Consider the following 20,117-nt stretch of genomic DNA (forward strand, 5'->3'; position numbering starts at 1 on the left):
TGGAAAGGGAAAAAAAAAACCAAACAAAAACCACCTATGTGTTTAATGAAATGGGTTCGTTTTTTTGTTTGTGTTCAATATATTTCAATTAAAATTGACTAAGTCCCAAAACAAAACTAGAAACCTTGTTTAGAAATATCAAAACAAGCCCAGAAACCTTGTTTAGAAATATCAAAACAAAATCTTCTGGCTTTCCAAAACTTTTTTATTTTTTCTTAGTTTTTTTTTCCTTGCGTAATTTTGGCTAACCCATATCTGAGGTGAGCAGCTTTCAGCAAATAAAAAATTAAATTCAACAGTTTTACCCAGATTTAAATCTAAGGGCTGAACTGTGAGTCAACTAGCTCTTGACTTAATGAAAGAACAGGGAAGCAGGAGATCTGCATTCCCTTCTTGATTCAGCCCCCATCTCTGCACCCAAGGCAAGCTATTATTTAATTTCTTTATGGGGGGTCTCTCTGTCTACAGTTTGTCTGTGCAGTCTCTGAGATTTTTGGGGTTTCATGCACCTCCTACAGCAGGTCTGTGCAGCGCCTAAAACAATGATGAGACTGCTCATCTCAACAGGGACCTACATGATTTACTAAAATATAAATAACTCCTCAACTGCAGTCAAATCTCTTTTTAATGCCAATAGTTGCACTCGCATATATTTAGCAGCCCATCATGGGAACATCAGCTTCTTTTTAAATTAATTACTTATTAATAGACGTAAAATATGAACGGACAGCAAGCCTGGATTTTTCCTGCTTCATCAGTTTCAGCACTCAAAGAAAGCATCTCGTTTACAGCTACCAGGAATCAACAGGGACATCTAATGAATGAAGCCTAAAACCCGAGATCCCCTCAGCACTTTTGTACCCCCATTGTTTGGGGACAAATCCTCTCTTCCCTCCAGGGAAGGAAGACTAGTTGGATTGAAAGAGCCTGAAAAAGTGGAAAGCCTCACAGGCAACCTTCAAATTCCCTGCGCAGGGCTTTAGGCATACAATTGTCACCAGCAGGAATGGGAAACGCAAGTTCAATATCTCCAGAGAGGTGGAAACAGCCGGGACTGCAGGGGAGAGGTGTCCCTGCCTCTCTTTTGAGGACCCCATGCATGTCACAAGGCCAGATTACTTAGTTGAAAGACAACTGGAGCTCGCTGGAAAATAAACACCACAGAAAGAGAAAGGACTGCAATACTATGAACTCTTCAACTTCCACGTAGAGAACTTGGGGCTGGGGGTGGGGAGGCTTCTCAGAGCATACATGGCTGTCACTGACAATAAAGTCAGTCACGTTTTTGAAACACTGGGGACGGAGTTCAAATGCGCCCCATTATGCCTTGAGATGTGCTCCCCGGGTACAAAAGGTGCGTGGGTTACGCTGAGCTCGCGCCTTCCTCTGCTGAGACTGTGAAAGGCAGCGCAAAGCGCACGCTGGGAAGGAAGGAACTCTGAAGCACATGGGACAAGAATTCCTGCCCTAGGGGTGTGATCATGGGTGCCCCCAGAGTCCTGGAGTCCCATGTCAGCTTTAACCTCGTGCTAGTTTTCTCCATCCCTGGGGCTGCTGCTCACTCCAGGAAAGCACACTGCCATTCCCCAGTCCCAAGGCTGCACCTCGGCCACGGCTCCTGCGAGGGGCTGAGAGAGAACAACCCGAGCCGGCCCGTGCCAAGGCGGTCCTGCTCTGTCCAAGGGCAGCACTTGCAGGCCGCCACTCCCCTCAGCATACATGTGCCCCCCACACCATGCTAAAGGAGCAATTACTGCCATTAAAAAGAAATCCTCTTCCCTGTCAATTGTCTGCACTTATTGGCCATTGCTGCCATCTAGCCAGATGCACCTCCAGCATTCGCAGAAGCCTTCAGCTGGTTTATTTTCTCACTGCTGCTCGGCCTGAAGCAGGGATAAATGCATCCCTTGTTACTCACTGCCTCTGCAGAGATATTTGTAAACTTTCACAGGGTTTTCCTTTTTTTCCAACAGGTGACAAAATACTCTATAACTGCAGGTGCTCTGGGGCACAAACAGAAAAATGGAGATCAGATACAGCTGTAGTCAGAGTAAGGGAAAAATCAAGATAAAGGCAGCAGATGAGACAGTGCTAAAACAAGCAAAGAAATGATTGAGAAATGGTAGTCAGCTATTTTCGTTGCCAACTTACTCTTGCAAGGTAGCTCTAACACAATAATTTTGTCTATTTTGTTATCGTGCCAAATTTTTGCAGGTGCTACCAGGGGAAGTTTGTTGAAAAAAAGGTTTTTGAACATTACTGGAAAAGCATGAAGAAGGTGTCTACTCAAGCTAGCACTGGAGGATCTGCTGGAGGTCACAGCTAAAGAGCACTGGCTGGTGTTACTGGACTTGCAAAGTAGGAAAGATAAGGAAGTGGTTTCAGAGAGCTTCTGATTAAGATATATCTGTATAAGAATTTGGTCGCAAAATTCAGTCAGGAAAATGTTCATAATGGGGGGCTTCCTTTGCCTCCATCCCTTAATCTCCTTTTGGAATATATATCATAAAATAGGTTGAAACAAATAGTATTCTAAGGAGACCTAGAAACAGAAAGATTCAGACAGTTTCATGGCCTGATTTTTGTCCACAAGTCAGCTCTAAAAAGCCAGTGCAAACTTCCAGACACTGTGGCTTTTCAGTTCTCTAGACAACCTGTTTCAGAGCCATATCCAGCAACACAAAAAGCGAGAGGTAAAGCACAGTGGCTAAAGAGAAAATAAACATGTATCATAAAATACAGCGATTGCTCTCTAGCCATAATGTTCCAACCAGACAAAAGGGGGAAGGAGGGTATCAATAAACATCTGTGAATTCAAATTCATTTTACTGTACTTCCCATTCCACCAGAGAAACAAATAAAATGCTGCATTTTTCTTCCCTGGTTTTCTTAACTCTGAAAAGGGAGGCTTCATGGATAATCCAGAGTAATATTCAGCTGTGAATCCAATTTATGCAGTGGGATAGGATTAAAAAAGGAACAGAAGGTCTGGATTCTGAACCTGCTGTAACAGTTTTGATTTGAACAGAACCCAAGTCTTGAAATGGCTTGTTTTCCACTTCTGGTTTGGAGCTGGTTGAAACACTGCCACAGTAGCACTTCCTGTAATATTTTAGTCCAAGATCCTCATTATTTGGAACTGAACTCTAAAGATTTTGGCACCATGAAATCCAAACAAAACTCTGTTCCTGACTCAACTGGCCCAGAAGTCAACCCAAGCTTAATCTGGTTCTGCATCCAAATCCAGCTTCAGCCCATTTCCATTGTTATATAGATAATGCCATAATACCACCTCTAGCCTCAGGATTTATGATGCCCCCTCACAGGATGCATATTTGTGTGTAAATACATAAATCACATCAGATAAACAAAGCAGACATGCCAGAAAACAGGAGGGGAGGGAAGAGGAGAGATACCTACCAAGCAGTTTGTCTCTAAAGTGCTGCCAGTTGTGAAAGGACTCGTCGTGCTAATATCCCCACATTCAGACTCTTACGGGCGCGCTAAGAGCATGATGGCAGGCAGGCAGTGCATTTAAGTGCTGTTACTGAGGCCCCCAAATATTGACAGAGTGCCAGACTCTGAGAAACTATTGATGTATGCAGCCGGCCGCTGCTCCAGACACCTCTCAGACAGAGTCTTTAAATGTCACAGATTAATGAATTTTCATGAAAGGGAGAATGAGAGAAAGAATTTAAAAAAAAAAAAATATATCCCATAGCACCAACATGAAAGCATCTTTTATCCCTACACAAAATTCTGCCCTCAAGCCTCAAGATTCCTAATAGATTATAACAGATTGTAAGTCGGCATGAGATACGGGATGGAGGAGGTTAGACCCTCTGGATCACGCAGAGCATCCTCAAACAAAGCCAATATGCTTTGTCTGTAAGTGAGATGTTCACTTACAAAAAAACAGTGAGAGTCAAGGATCGCTCAGACCTCTGTTTCATTTTAACCTAAACCACAAGTTACAAAACTTAAGGGGGAGAGTTGGTTAAATATTTTTTGATCTGAGGTACACATGGTGCCAAACTGCAAAATTGTGCTGTTGACTTCGAACAACCCTAACTTTACAGACATTGAGATAGACAGATGTACTTGGATCCTCTCTTAGTATTTGATCTTGTGCTTGATCTTACTCAAGAAATTGCCAAAGTTATGATAGAACATTTTTATGCCATCAGATAAACCAAGTATGCTGATTATTTCTCTTTCTTCATTTATATCAGGAACTCAAATATGTATGCAAGAACTTCAAATATCATTAAAATGTAATAATGCAAAATGCAGTTGGAGTGTAAATGACAAATCTATGCATAACACATCACTTAAAGAGGAAGGAAGTGAAGGGATGATGCAGATGATGTATGCAGAGGTAAAAATGGGTCATTTATACCCAACCATGTTAAAAATACAGCTTCAGTGAGTCCCTCTCCAGAAAACCATGAGCCATTTTCTCCCTCTTTCCCACAGTTACTGATTCCTGCAAGGCTCTACTGCCCCCACTGCCCCATAGCAGTCCTGTAGGATTTGTTTTCAATGCAATGGCAGCAAGTGGGGTGAGCACCAACATTCCCAGCTCCTCGCTGGCTGCCTCCTCCCGCCTCAGAAGCACAGCGTGACCTCAGAAGAGGTGTGCTCACAGCACACCTCAGAAGACACCAGTGACTGGGAAATGGAAGCTGGTGCCACCACAACAGCCAGGCCTGCTGCAGGAAAATCTGGGCAAGCTGACAGCACCCTGACAAGCAAAGGGAGTGCTTTAAGAAAAGCCAAGCAGCAAGACTCTGTGTTTTTCTACTCCACTGGAACAAGTTAAGAGGAGGACCATGAAGATGCTCAGAGGGCTGGAGCACTTCCGTGATGGAAGACTGAGATAGCTGGGGTCATTCAGCCCAGAGAAGAGGAAGCTCTGTGGAGACCTCAGAGCATCCTTCTGGTACCTAAATGGGGCTGACAAAAAAGATGGTGAGGGACTTTTTATAAGGGCATGAAGTAATAGGGCAAAGAGTAATGGCCTTAACCTGAGAGAACATAGATTTAAATTGGATATGAGGAAGAATTCTCTGTGATGAGGCTGGTAAGGCAGTGGCACAGGTTGCCCAGAGATGTTGTGGACAGGCCATCCCTGAAAGCATTCAAAACCAGGCTGGGTGCAGTAGAAGGTGTCCCTGCCCATGGCAGAAGTGCTGGAATTAGATGATCTAAAGATACCTTCAAACCCAAACCATTCTATGATTCTACGATTATTGCTGCAGAAAAGTCAATGTTCTTCACTGAAAACTGTTCTCCTAAATTCCCTCTATCTCTGACCACATGAGGCTTTGCTCACCACAGCATCTACAAAATCTTACCATAAGAACAGGGACTAACATGTGCAGTGTTCAAGAGGTGCTTGTTTTCACATCATCTTACCAGTCAGGTTATTTGTGGCAACCTTTGCCAAAGGAAAAAAAAAAATCAAAAAACAAAGCTGCCTTTCTGTGTGTGAAGCCAAGTGGAAACAACTGCAAGGACTCCAGGGGCAATCTCCAGCTCATCTGGCAATTAACTGTATCAGCCATTTGTGTTAATCGCTCTTGTCACCACCCAAGGACCCAGCATATCCTCCCTCTCTCCCACCACAGATCCCATGACCACCAGAGTTGTAGCAGGGTCTCCAACACCATTTTCCATTAATCTGGATGAAGCAGCAAGTAGCCATCCTTTGCCAACAGCCAGGGAGAAGACAGAGCACATGTGTGTGAAGGAGGGGACAACACAAATTACTTATTAAGCACAGGAGAAGGCAAAATGTCAAAGCCTTTCTATTCTGAGAACAATTTCTATACAAACAAAGCAAAAGAAAATCAATATGGATTTTCACACAGAGAACTATTTTACACATCATTGCAAACTTACTTTAAAACAGTTGGTACTCTTTCGTCAGGACATTTAAAGACCCTGTCTAACATTACTGCCCATTCTGGCCTGTTATTTCTCCTCACATAGCACTTTTCCTTTCTCCTTTCTTCCCCTCTCTTTTTAAAAAATAATAGCTGAGGAGCTATCACAAAACACTAACCCAGTTTTCAATCTGTTGAGTATCACATCTTCAGCAAAGGCCAGCACTGATTGAACTGAAGGAAGATGTAAAAAACCTCAGCACTTCCCTTTTACAAAAGCCTTCATGTACCTCAGCAGAGATGAGCTTCAGTCTGAAGACTGAAGTTGAGCGTTGACTGGGATGATGTCCGAAGCACACAGAGAAGCCCAAGTGCCCAAGCTATGAAGCTGCTATGAACTTATGCAAAGCCCTGCCTTCATCTGCAAACAATAGAATGCATAATAAGCCTCGTCCCTGTTCCCTTTGCATGCCAACATATGAACAGATGTTCCAGTTCCATAAACTCTGCACCATCTAGAAGACGGGAATAGCTGAGGTAGGCAAAAATTTAGAAAAACTGGAATTATTAATGATTGCACAAAATTTATCATAGAACAGAAAAAAACGAATACAATGTGCACAGAAAACAGCAGTTGCAAAGTAGTGAATAGAAACAAATGTGTTACAAATTTAAAATTATTAGGCCCTTGGAAGTTCCTAAGTCGAACCTCCCTCACCAGTTTTAGGATAGTACCAAAGGACATTTTCCTTTGTTTCATCTTATCTCTTTGATTGCCACCATAAACTTTACATCAATTATTTAATTTCTGGTAGTAATTTCTGACTGTCTGTCTTCTGTCTTTTTCTTTCCTTTCCTCTTTGTGTATGCCTGTGCATACATCACAGATCACAACCAGCTTACACCTCCGCCTCCTTGTTAGAAGTCCCACCTCTTCTGCTGACTTACTGCACTCTTAATCAAAAGGGCAGGAGGAAGCCGCCAGGATTCATTCTTCCCCCTCTCTCCTTCTCTCTCCCTCCCATTTTTCAAATGGCACAAATGTCAAATTTTCTAAAAGGATGTTTGGCGTAGCTGAGTTCAGTCATGTAATGTACAAAGTCGGTACGATCAAAAGGTTGCAGGGCTGCCCACTGCTAAAGAAGAGAGGGAAAAAAGGAAACGGGGATCTTTTCTGAAGTGTGAAAGAATGCATGAGACAACTGTTGCCACTGGAAACACCATGTCTATTAGCAGCAGCCGTGGGTCTGAAACACCAAAACCTATGTCCAGAGTCCAGATTCCCTGAAAAACAGGGCTGTTCTGGTGCCATTTTCTGCCCATGAAGAAACAAAGACAGACACAGCTATGGAACTGAAGACTTCTTTTCTTTTTTTTCTATGTGCTTTTCATCATTCTATGGAAAATAACTGAATCTATGTGGAAATAACAGCAGTTAGTTTTGTAGTCAAAGTTGCTGAAACTAATCAGATGGAACACAGATTCACCTATCAAAAAGACATTGTCTCTCTGGTATTTTTATACTGCTACCTTTCACCACAGTATTTTAATTCTTATTCTATCCACTGCTGAAAAGGAGAACAAATTATTCCTCCCTTCTACATATCTAAGATTGTTATGATTTTGTAAGGTTTGCAATTGTAGAGCACTTCACAATTGCATGCTGGCATCTTCCTCTACATTTCTGACGCAACTCTTCTGGGTTTATTCATCTGTTTATTTGCTCCACTCTGCTGAGCCCTTGTGAAAATGTTTGCATCTCCTCACCCGACATCAACATTAGGAGAACAGTCCAGTTATGCCACCGGCTCCTGCAAAACATCTGCATCCCCAGTGGCATGAAAATTGGTGTTCAGAATACTCAGCATGAAGGACTTCTCCACGAGCTCAGACGGAGTTTCCTTGCCAGAAGATAACCCCAAAAATGTAGACGAAAAAGCTCATTGTCAATATCCATTTAATAGAAAAATCTTAATTATAGATAGCTTTCAGTCCCAGAACAGTAGACGGGAACTTGAGATTAATTCCCCCTATGACAAAGTATGTGAACAATAACCAGAATTTGTAATCAATACCCAGAGGAGAGAGCATCCAAATTGTAATGGGGATTTGGGATTCATTCCCAGAGGGTGTAATATATGATTTGGAACAGGTAGACTGGGATTAATTTTTGATTATGAAATATTTGAACAGCAATTTTCAACTTTTAATGAAGAGGGGATGTGGACACCACAATTAGTATAATTTGTAAGTCTCTCCATCATATTTCAGGAGACAGATGATAGATCACAAACAGCTGTTCGGGTCATACACAAGTTAATGTGGGAGTGCCACCTAAAAGGAAGAGCACTAGGATGAGACTGTGGAGAAAGACAGGCAAAGACCACAGCTGCACTTTCCCCATTTCTAATAAAACTTGTTTATCACAAAATCTGCATTAGACGTAATGATTCCATGTTTGCTGACTTTACATGGACAATTGTAAGTCAGAAAACATCAGTATGGATGGGAACATGGCTTTTCTCTTACACAGGGAAAAAATATAAAGGTGCTCACAGGAGAAATAATTCTCACTCTGAAGGAAAATTTCAAGATAAGAGTGTACAAGGTAAAATATATAGAACCTCACCATGTCTTGGTGGGAGAATACAACCCAAATTTCTGAAGTCCCTTATTGCATAATAAAACAGATAATTGTTTGCCTAGAATGAAGATAATGAGTAAGCTGTGAATCTTACCCTTTTCTGTTAGTTTTCCACAAAATAATTTTCTTTATGTTTTCCTCACAGGCCAATGAGTAATTTTAATGATTATGAGCTGCATCTGTAGCCAAGACAAGACAAATTTTGTCTATCTGCCTATCTTGCCATTTATGAATGACTATAACAAACTGATTTTTCAGGACACAGGTTTATTGTCACAGGGGTAAGCAAACCTCACTTCCTAGTCCAGCATTCAGTACTGCTCAGTTGGAAGGAAAGTATCCAGAAGGAAAATGTCTTGCCCTGAAACAATTGATGGCAGTTGCTTCAGAAGCAGGAATAAAGATGAGATGAACTGAAATCCTGTTTTAGCTCGACACATAATTCATTCTAATTTATCTTTTCAACCTTCTAAAGTATTTTAAAAGATGCTCTGAGTTTCTGAAATAGAAGATTTGCCTCTTCCATTTTATGCCTGCTATGGCAAAATTTTGGGTCTTTCATTGAAAAGAGATTAAACAATTCTGGTTCCCTGTGGGCCCACTCCTCCCCTTTTCTCTTAAGCCCCCAGACCCACATCTACCCAAGGATCATTTCCTAGGTCTCCAAAATTATATATAAGTATGCTGTCTCTGCCAGACCCTATTAATCATAAACTTCTTCTCATTTCATTTCAGTATTAAACTCATCTTGTTCAAATCTCTAATTTTCCACACTGACAGAGAAGTTCTCTATACATCATTCAGTTCTATTTCCTAGATACGTTCAGAATTACAAAATTCATTCAAGCCCATCTGATCTCTTCTCACTAAACCTTCTGCCTTGCACTGACTGACAGAGAAGAATTAGCCTTCCTACTGTCAGGTATACATCTTTTCCCCACAAAAGTATGTGGAAACATCCAAATACAGCCAATGACTCAGCTTGCCCTTGTACTTGTGTCTTTGCTCTACAGAGCAGTCATTTTACAGAGCAGCAAGCCCCACTGACATAATATCAGACCGACTACTAATATTTTTAAAGCAAAACCAGCTGTAGCTGCATGGCAGGGTACCACACACTGAAAGCAGCAATAGGGATGAAGTGGTACCATCAGCACCCCTCATTCTAGTAGAAGCAGAAAAGAAACCTCACACTACATGCTACAGAGTGACACTGCTGAGCCTAATACATCACAGGTCATTTTAAGTCATTAAAAGGTAGGATTTGCCAACTACAATTTTCCTCACCAATCCTATCTAATATAAAATCCAGATGCAGATCTTAGGGTTGGGAAGAAAAAGCATGTCAGATATTTTCTGCTCTTGCCCTGCTGCAGCAATGTCATCCATCTCATTTCTAACCCAGTGCCACAGCTTCTCTCCAGTTTTACAAAGACACTGCAGCAGGATGCCAGCAAAACAAATGATAGTCTTGCTCTATACCAAACAGGAGATGGAACTAGAAGAGCACTCAAGCCTCTCTCTGTGTTTTTTTGTTTGTTTGGAGGGGGTTTTTTTGTTTGTTTGGGGTTTTTTGGTGTTTTTGTTTGTTTGTTTGTTTGTTTGTTTTTTGGTAGAGCCAGACATTCAGCAGAAATTATTATGCCTTCCCCAGAAGATACATGCAACAATAAGTCTGGTGCTTCAGAGCTGAGACCAGCCAGCCCCTACTCTGCTCTAGGGCCAGGTATCGCTGCTCTGAAGGCTCTGGGTCCCAACAGTGAGCTGCAACCCACAACATTAGTGGGGACCTGCAGAGCCCTCCACTCACACACCACATACAGGCTGCAGGAGCCCTTCTGGAGAGCTGATCACAGCAGCTATGGCAGGCAGCTCAGAGCCAGATGGGCTCCATCAGGACATGGTGTTAGATTAGTCACCTCACCAGCTTCTGCCTCAGCATCCCCAAGTGTGAATTAGTTTTTGGCACCTGGAAGTTAAGAGGGTGGCAGTTTTAGAAGAACTGTATGTTAGAGAGACAGATCGATATTTCATTTTAAAGAACAGTTTCTATTCTACTATACTTTTGCTGATTTGAAAGAAAACAGACTGTTGCAGTATTTTTTTTGACTAAAAACCTGTAGAAGAAATTGTTACAGTCTTTTACAACCAGAATCTGGAAGGGTGTCCCATTGTAATATTTTCAAAGAGAAGTTGTGCATGCAGTATGTATGTGCATATGGTGTTTATGAATTGTTTTTTAACTTTAGATATTTTATTCATTTTTCCACATGGTACAAGTAGAACACACATCTTTGTTGGACAGACACCAACATAGTAACATAGCTTTAGATTTCAGGCACTCGAGACTCGGTGGGACAATAGGCTATGCTATCTTCATGCCAGGACACCACGTTCTGAAATTAGGATGCATGCCATCAGGCAGTTCATATCTCTCTGAAGATACTCAGCCCTCAATACATTCAGTTATACTAAATGAAGGAAACTGTAACCACTTCCAGTTATTTCATATGGAGATAAGGACCATGAGAACTTTGTGTCTTGGCATACAACATCCTATTTTGATTTCACTGTACTGTGGGATCTGCTGTTATCCACAGTTTGTGGACTTCATTTTTTTTTTCTTACTTGGAGCATGCACACAGCCAGCATGGTAACTCCAGTCATAACAAGTTTCAGAAGTCCCTAAAGCAAAGGGAAGGGGGTGAGGAATGGCACAAAAAGACCTGGCTAGAGCCTCTCAGGACAGCAGCAGAAAGAGCACAGATGCAACTGATACCTGCAACCCTACCCCCAGAGCCACCAACGTGGAGTTCAAAATTCGCTTTTGTTTGCAATGTGTGCATACGTGTAAGCTGCTTTTGCAGACTCATGGAGAACACTGAAAGCATATTCTGCAGGATAACTGCCTACCCAGACTCACTAGTGCTCAAAATCAGATTAAATGCAAGTGTGAACAGCTTACCTCCAGAGCAGAAAGTCTCCCCTGCTACTGCAGACTGCCATGTCTGATAACTATATAAACCTTGTTTATTTAATTTCAAAGCTCCTGTTTCCCTTAAGCTGTACCATGTTCTCAGGAATCAGAAGATGGTGACATTTAAGAAGTACAGGTAATGATTTAATTGCTTTTCCAGGGAAAAAAAGCTAGGTTCAAAAGCAAAATGAAGTTTCCTTTATAAAGAATGGAGATATTAATATTATAACTGAACACTTATTAAAATTTAGCATTTTAAACCATGATTCTGTTAAATGAAATGTAAGAAGGGACAAACCAGTACAGAGAAAACACGTAAATATTAATTCTGTTCCCACTGGTCATTTAACACCTATCTGGTACCCCAAGGTCTTGAAAACACTGGGTACAAAAACAGTTCTTTACTACTATCTAGTAAAAAGGATGAAAAGAAGGGAAATGAAACATGTATATGAAGTTGAGATGCACTGGTTTTCAGACAGACAAACTAATATGCCTACACTGGGTATCTATGGCACACAAAACTTATCCATTGTCCTACTGAAAGTTTTTTCCAGTGCCTGGCTTAAATTTGAGGTTTCCTGAAAAGCTCTAATGAATGGTTAACCTTGCTTTCCTGATAAAAAGCAAATGGTTCCCGACTTCACTCTTCTCTTGAAATAAGTCCATATGCATGAAATAGATGAACTTTTATCAACGTGACTGCTGCCTGTGCATTATTTAAATGCTAAAATAAAAAGGGGGGATTTTTTTTCCCCACTCAGGTGCATCAGGGCCCACCACGGGGAAGGTCAGCCCCGCTTTCGTGGGGCAGTGCCAAGCCCTCTCCTGTCACCCATCCCCTCTCCGGCTCTGCTCCCCCAGCAGCGGCGCTGCCCCGGGGCTGCGGGCAGCAATTCCAGCGAGGCGGGGAACAAACAGATGTGCTGAAGCCTTGTGGATCGCAGGTGGCACAGAATATCTCCAGCTCAGCAGTGGGAAAGGTCAGCTATGTCAGCTACGATGGCAGCAAGCAGGCTGGCCAGAGGACACGGGTGTGTGCGGCTCTGGCTGCTCGCGGCCGGCGGTGCCCGCGGAGCTGGAGCGGAGCATCGCCTGTCCGCGGGCATCTCCCACCCTGGCCGGGCTCCCTCTCCTTCCCGGCACCGCTGCCAGGGAGGGTGGCAGATAGCGCCAGCATTTTGGAAATGCTCTCTTGCGAAGCTACTGAAGAGATTTATTATTTATAGGCAGAGGGATGAAAACATGAAGCGCGTTCATGGGGGCCCGTGTGGGGAGGGCCGGTTGCTGCCAGGCAGTAATTTCCCTCTGAAGTTCCTATGACTTAAATAGCCACTTGAGCTCTGCTCTTGCAGTTTATGATGTCAATAGAACCCCTAAATGAAATTACAGCCTTCTGATACGCAGCGGGGTAGCTTTTCTTCACTGTGTAATATACACGGCCAGAAGAAATTGCACTATACACAGAGTTTCACTAAAGCTGGGTTTATCATAAGAATGTTCCCACTAAAATATGATTAGGCTTCTTGTTTGCCGGATAACACTTCTAATGAATCAGGGTATGCGTGATAGCCATGTTTTGTGAACGCAGACATATACCCTGAGGTGAACTGGGCACTCCACTGCCTCCAAGCACCAGCTATTTCATTTCCACCATAATTTGCACCTGCTTTGTTTTGCCAGCAGCACAGACCCATGCTAGCTCTGGAACTTGCCTTGGTTCCAGGAACTTGAAGCTTGCAAAGATGAAAAAACAAGCATGGCAGCAATGTGGGGGGATCTACATGCTGTATTTACAGACACTTTTATTTTTTCAGCATGCCTGAGCCTGGCTAAACCTGATCAGTAGTCCTGTGAGGGTGGGGAAAAAAAAAATTCCACTTTTCAGATGGGTAATTGAAAAATAGACAGAGGTAAAGGTAATAATGATGCAGCTGAGATACAGATTCAAGTCTCCTAAAGCCTTTTCCATTTCTCTCCATTCTCATTATGTTACCCCTGCATTCCCCTTCTCAGCCCACGACAGGAAGAAAACCCCTTCATCTCATAATTCATAAACCTTGTTATTTCTTTATCTGATAATTAGATATCTGTGGTTAGTGGTTTCTTTACCTCAGTAACTTGCAATCCCTTTCAGTTTCCTAACTTTCCTCATCATATGACTTAATTCAAAATCAAGTTTCACTTTCTTTTCTGAATTACGGGAAGGCAAATTAGTGTTGTTTCAATGTTGTTACCCAGGAAAACAAGCTGTTGTTCAGCTTGGAAAAGAAAGGCTTACAATAAAAAATAAGAAAACGAATTGAGAATACCTTAAAACGGGAAATGTACTCAAAACAAGGCAGTTGCTTTTATGTACCTTTATTGCAAAAATTGTCTCTGGATACTGCTTAAATTCTTGTACTTCTGAAGCATCCCAGTACCTATGAATCTGCCTACCTTTATCATTACATCTTTTTCTGTGCTTTGTTCTTGTCTGATGCAGTTAACACTCACAGAACAACAAGCATATCACGTCAAAAAATTGTTGTGCAGAAAACAGTAATTCTCATTCTACTATATAAATATATATTCTCTTCCCCAAAAGCATAAACTGGTGGTTTGAACACGAGGGAAAGAATACAATTTTCTCCTTGCTTGCATCAGGCAAAGGAAGATAACTTTATCTACAGGTAAAAGAGAGAGGTTTAACTTGGCAGTGTGTGCAGAGCACTTTGAGATTACTAGTTGGAAGGGATGCTGTAACTAAAATGGCTACTGCTAGAAGCAAACAGTGAATGTATAAAAGAATGACCTTAAGTACTAATTTTCATTTTTTTTAAAAGCAACTATGATAAACTATTACACAGTAGATAAAGGAGCCACTACTAATGAGACAATTTATCATCTTGCCATCCTAAAGTGTTTAAACAGACGGTTAGAATATGATTTGAAATTGCAGATTTTCACCCTAATGATTTTAGACCATAGACAAACCATTATAACCTTGGCCTACCGTCAATAAGCAGCTTACACCATAATAAGAAAGACTGATGAATTTTTCCACATTGCTATAAATAAATACCAGCAAAGACAAGTTCCTTTGCTACCAGAGAGATTTGGAAATAAATAAATTAATGAAATAATTTAAACATGGAGATGTTTGGAGTAACACAGAGACTCTTAAAATAAGAGATTAAACATTGTTTTTCCTTCTTGGTGAAAGATGCCACAGTGACAGCCCTTGACTTCAGTATATCCAGAGAACAAGTGTTATACAGGCAGAAATTTGAAGTTTCAGACATTTAGCACTGTGCTTTGAGAACTTTCCATTTCAGAAGTACTTATGTCTTTCAGACTTACCCTGCCTGGAGGGAGAAAGTAAATCAGAGATAAGCTTCAAAGATCAGACCCAAAAGTGTGTGTGGGCGTTCAGTATAGCCCATTCAGAGAACAGAAAAAAAAATCCATTATGTTTCTATCTGTGATGTGAACTGCCTGAAAGTTTGGGATGTTCTGATCTGTCAGCTGCTTTGAGTACACTGCAGAAAGGTGATGCAACAGCCAAGTTGGGATCTTAACATCAATTTAGTAAAAAGCTGGGACCATTTGGATTGAGGCTTTGATGTATGTAAAGGTTATTTCTATGTGTATGTAATACTCTTTACTGCGGGGATCAGCCAACTTAATTGCGGGTTTTGTTGAGAGCTGGTGATTTAGTTTAAGTTCAGAGAGAGGTCTGCAGCACCAGGGAATGAAGAGAAACAGCTAACCCTTGCTGCACGGCACTGAAAATCGTCTGCAGTCAACCTGGGAGTTTGTACATGAAAAAGGAGGAGTTCTCAGCTCTTTACGGTTCTAATGCATAAACCAGATGGAACTCTGAGGTTCTTTCTGTCTTCCACTTGAAGTTTTCAGGCTTAGTAAAACTTGAGGCTGAAACTGAAGGAGGGGGAGGGACTGACAACCCCACATGGATCAAAACCAACAAAAGCATTTGCAAAAAATTGCCAGGGAGTAAAGCTACCAAATTCTACATTACTTACTGGTCATAAAAATTAGCAAGTACCTTAATATGGGCTGGACGTGACTTGACACTGAGCTCAGTTCTGAAGTCAGTCAAAGCATCTGACAAGCCCAGCGGAGGACTGCTCACCACCAGCCTCTGTGTAGAGCTCTTAGGACTTAGAATGGGCACGCAACCAGGGAAGAGCTGTCTGGAGCTCTCTGTATGTCACAGGTGACCAGCAGTAGCCAAAGAGGGGCTGGCTCCCTGCGTGTCACAGAGACAAGCTTCTTGAATCACCTGCTGAATAAATGCTACTCAAAAGCAAGAGAAGGGTGAGAAGAATGCTGCCTAGTTAATACCCTGTGTGAGATATGTTGATTCCATTAAAGATCTTGGTCTTTTGCCAGGGACATGTTTCAAAGAGAGGATAATAACTCAAAATACAAATATTTTGACTGCTACCCTCTGTTTCTTATATGTCTACTTTGTTAGAAGTAGAAAATGTTAGTCAAGAAATGATTCATTTCTTCAAGTCAGATAATATGGAAGATGATGAGGGATGAATGGAACAGCCCACGCATTGCCCGGGCCTTCTTAAGCATTACAGCAGAAAAATATTAACAGAAGTGATATGTTCAGCAGGGCAGGAGAGGACAAAAGGAGACAATCTGGGCCTGGAGCTAGAGGTGCTCATCCTACTCCTTTTTATTTATTTATTTTTTCCTTGCCTTTCCCATGCAGCCGTGAGCAAATCACAGCAGCTTTCTAAGCTTTATCTTCCCTATTCAACAGCTGAAAATAATTCCAAGTACCTTGATGTTGGCTGAGACACTCAGTTCTTTGGCATCCAAGATTTTGTATATGAAGTTCTACAAAGTACATTTGTTTTCCTGACTCTCAGTTCCCCGTACAGACACAAAGATAACAGAAGGGAAGCGAGAGAGTTAAAAAAGAGGGAAAAAAAAAAAAATCCAACCTTTCCCGCTCCCTCAAATGGACCAGCAGCCTATAAAACAACTAGTTCTTCCTATTCCCAGAGGTGGTTTCCACAGAAGCATTTTCTTTTACTATGCATCCACTGTAGAGTTTCTTTTCTGCTTGGCTGGGCAATCAGGTATTCAGAGCATAATGTAAATGCTCAGAACACAGAGGCACGAAAACTTGCCAGACAGAAACTCCAAGCGAAGGATTAACATTCCCCCTCACACACCCCACTCCCCCCGACCGGCCGGACCGCCCCCCGCCGCAGCCCGGCCGCGCTGCCCGCCCTGACCCCCGCTGGTGGCCGGGGGGACACCGGGGCGGCGCGGCCCCCCGCTCCGCCGGGCTGCCCCCGCTCGGCTCGGCTCGGCTCGGCTCGGCTCGGCTCGGCAGCCGCTGCGCTCCAAGCTCGTATTCCTTCTGCGCTTGTCGCTGATTCTGTTTTGGTATTTCAAAAAGAAAAAAAAAAAAAAAAAAAAAAAAAAAAAAAAAAAAAAAAAAAAAAAAAAAAAAAAACAAGACCAAAAAAAAAAAAAAAAAAGGGAAAAAACAAAAAAAAAAAAATAACCCAAACAAAAAAAACAACAAAAAACAACCTTTATTTCCTGCTTCGCCGCAGCGGCCCCGAGAATAGAAGCCTTGACACATCAAATTCTGGGAGCTCACCACTCACCAGGGCTGTGGTTCCTGGTCCAAGCAGTGACGAAGGAGAATCACCTCACAGTCTCTGGAGAGTGGCAGGGCTTGGCTGCGAAGCGCGCCCTGCGCCGATGGGCTTTTTGAGTTCGCTCTGTTCCAGAGCGAGTGCCGAGGCAGAGAAATTAGGGAGGGGAGAGGTGGGAAGGAAAATCACTGGAGCCTCTTACGATCAAACTTCCACTAAGCAAGAGGAAATGTCTTATAAATAAACAACAGCAAGAGAAACAAAAAAATCCATCCCGTCCTGCCAGAGGAATGTACATTATTGTCTCTCGACGGAAAACTTTACACCACACCAGAAAGCAAGAAAGCAGCCATTTCTCCTGAAGCTACCCTCCCTTGGGTGGGGAGGAGGAGGGCAATGCAAACTTGAAAAAAAAGAAAATTGGGAAGTTCATGCGATTTCCCAGTAGACAAACAAAACTGTCCACATTCAACAGACGTCACTATTCCAAGGTTTCACACAGCACTACATTTCTTTAGAACTGATGATTGCCACTCCACCATTAGGACACATTCAAGGAGGAAGTTCAAGGCAAGGGGAAGGAGGAGAAGGTCACAACATATGTATGTGTAAGTGTAGATCTGTATGCATATGTTTCTATACTTATTTATGCATAACACTGACATTTTATTCGTTTTATGATTCATATTTATAATAATAATTTTACATGTGTATTAAAAAAACTTGAGGTACATGAAATTCTCTTCTCTCGTACTTCCCCATAATTTTTGAGATTTACAGATCAGAGTTCCAAGGCCTTCATTCTCATCTCACAAGACTGCAACTGTAACCTACTTAAAGCTAACTTGTTATTGCACTGCAGCTCACAAGTGACACGAGTTTGGTGATTTCAGTACAGTCCCTGGCTTTGCAAAAAACTATTGCGTGATTTGGCACAACGCACAGCAAATAGCAGTCTCTTTATGAGGAACTACAGATGGCAATTGAAAGAGTAATTCAAATAATTTATCAAGCACATTTGGAGACCTAGAATGGGGGATGGCCCGAGCCTAAGAGAAACCAGTATGCTACAAGTCATTATTAGCAAGTTTATTAAACCTGCCTCAGTAAAAGATCACAGATTGCTGATGGGAACTGAAGTGCTTGGTAGTGCTGGCTTTTGGGTCATGACTAGGAAAGCAGAGTACAGCAGGTGAGGACCTACTTGAGAGGAAAAGTGGGACAAAAGACTGAAAGACCATGAGATAACTGAAAATGGCTTGGCAATCTCAACCTGCACTTCTGTTCTAGGGTACTTCACCATTTGAGAAAGAGATGCAGTGCTGAAAGAATCTAGTGCCCACCACAAAATTCAGCTTATCAAGTCCTTAAAAAATTCCTAATCTGTTGAATTCTTGAGGATTACTGTATTCACAAGACACAAATGAAAATATGTTTTTTTTAACTAATTAGTTTTACATCTGTGTGTTCTTGCTGGCAAAGAAATGCTGTCATAGATTCTGCTAGCAACAGTCAGTCTACAATGCAGGTGGGTAAGGCAGAGACAAGTTTAAGATTGAAGTATGGCTGAAAATAAAAGCCAAGAGCCTTTAATGCAAAATTTATAGTCAATCACAGCTTCTTCAGGCTCAGGTCTTTAGGAGAAGAGACTGTTAAAGCATTTGTAGTTCTACAATACCATGGTGATCTTAATAAAATAAAAGAAAAAGGCATTTCCAAGAGATTTCTTGAGACAGAGCAGCAGAAGTGACATCAGTGACATAGCACTGGGAGAGCTGTGGGAAAAACGGGAGTCTCATTGATCTCACCAGATGAATTGGCAAATTGTCAATCTGACCATCCAGCTCATAAGAGCTGATACCAAAGAGGGCCTTGGCCTGGAAGGGCGGTGGGTGACAGAGAGAAGCTATCAGCTGATCTGACCTCACTAAGAAATGCTTTGCTCATTTACAAATCAGCTCAGCATTCGCTTCTCTCACTACCTTTATGTTTAGCAGCATTGCCAGAAATACTGAAGAAAACTGAGACAAATGCGAGCTCTTGCAAGTGAAACCTTATTAGTGAGAGGTGTCCAGAGAGCTGAGTGCTCAGAGAGCAGAGAGGCACACAAAGAATAATGGAACAGAATTTAAAAAATAATTCCTGCCTGTGATGAGGAAAACCTCTAACATTTCTAAGCAGGAAATACAATTAGGAGGCTGATCAACTGACCTTAGGTTCCCAATACTTTAGACATTTACATAGATGGAAGTGGGGGCAGTATATGGCCCTCTGTGTTTAGTAAGACATTTGCTAAACAGTCCAGAGATCAATAGCAGACATTAAATTAAGCACTCTGGCATTCTTATTATTTAGTATCATTAAGCATTAAGGATGGCTGTACTGTAAACACGGAACAGAGAACCAAATGAAATCTTCTATTAAAAAAAAACAAAACCCATGAAGTTTCTAAAAATTAGACTAAACAAAAAAACACATGCAGTGAACAGATCATGCAATTATGATCAAATTCTCAGCAAATTCCAACTGTCTGCCTGTCAGTGTAGACTATTTCCATTACAGACTTCAGAAGACTGAATTGTGCCATTCTTGCTTCACTAGCATTAACAGTGGCCACAGCCTCAGAACTGCAAAATAATAAGAGCCAGGAGGACAAAAAATAATTTTCTTCAGATATTTTATTTTGACATTTCCCATTTGTGCCCTTTTTCAAAATTTTAATTTGGTAAAGGCACTTCTCAGACTGTCTTTTAACAGGTCACTAATAACTTGGGATGCAAGATCTCATATTTCATTTTTTGCTACTGCCACCACTAAATATTTCATTTACCTTGAGTACAGCAGACCACTCTGGAAGGTTAATTTATAATTTTTTTTTCTTTTCACTATGCTGTTTGCAGACTAGTTTTTGTGACTCATTATTTGCATTAGGCTAGTTTGATTCTACCTGTTAAAGTAAATTAATAGACTGCCTA

General features: G+C 41.7%; 1 protein-coding gene across 14 annotated transcripts in view; it reads right to left on the bottom strand.

Moving 5' to 3' along the window:
* ZBTB20 (zinc finger and BTB domain containing 20) overlaps nucleotides 1-20,117 on the bottom strand; it is a 474,871-nt gene that overhangs the window by 171,709 nt on the left and 283,045 nt on the right. Inside the window, exon 1 of one of the 14 annotated variants that reach the window (XM_041463813.1) lies at nucleotides 17,152-17,308. The exons of the other annotated variants lie outside the window; for them this stretch is intronic. The gene's annotated coding sequence lies outside the window, so the exon portion shown is untranslated. Of the gene's footprint in view, nucleotides 1-17,151; nucleotides 17,309-20,117 lie in introns of those variants that run through there. 14 annotated transcript variants of the gene reach the window in all.

Source organism: Pyrgilauda ruficollis, unplaced genomic scaffold, assembly GCF_017590135.1.
Source record: "Pyrgilauda ruficollis isolate IOZ18807 unplaced genomic scaffold, ASM1759013v1 scaffold17, whole genome shotgun sequence".
Taxonomy (NCBI): Eukaryota; Metazoa; Chordata; class Aves; order Passeriformes; family Passeridae; genus Pyrgilauda; species Pyrgilauda ruficollis.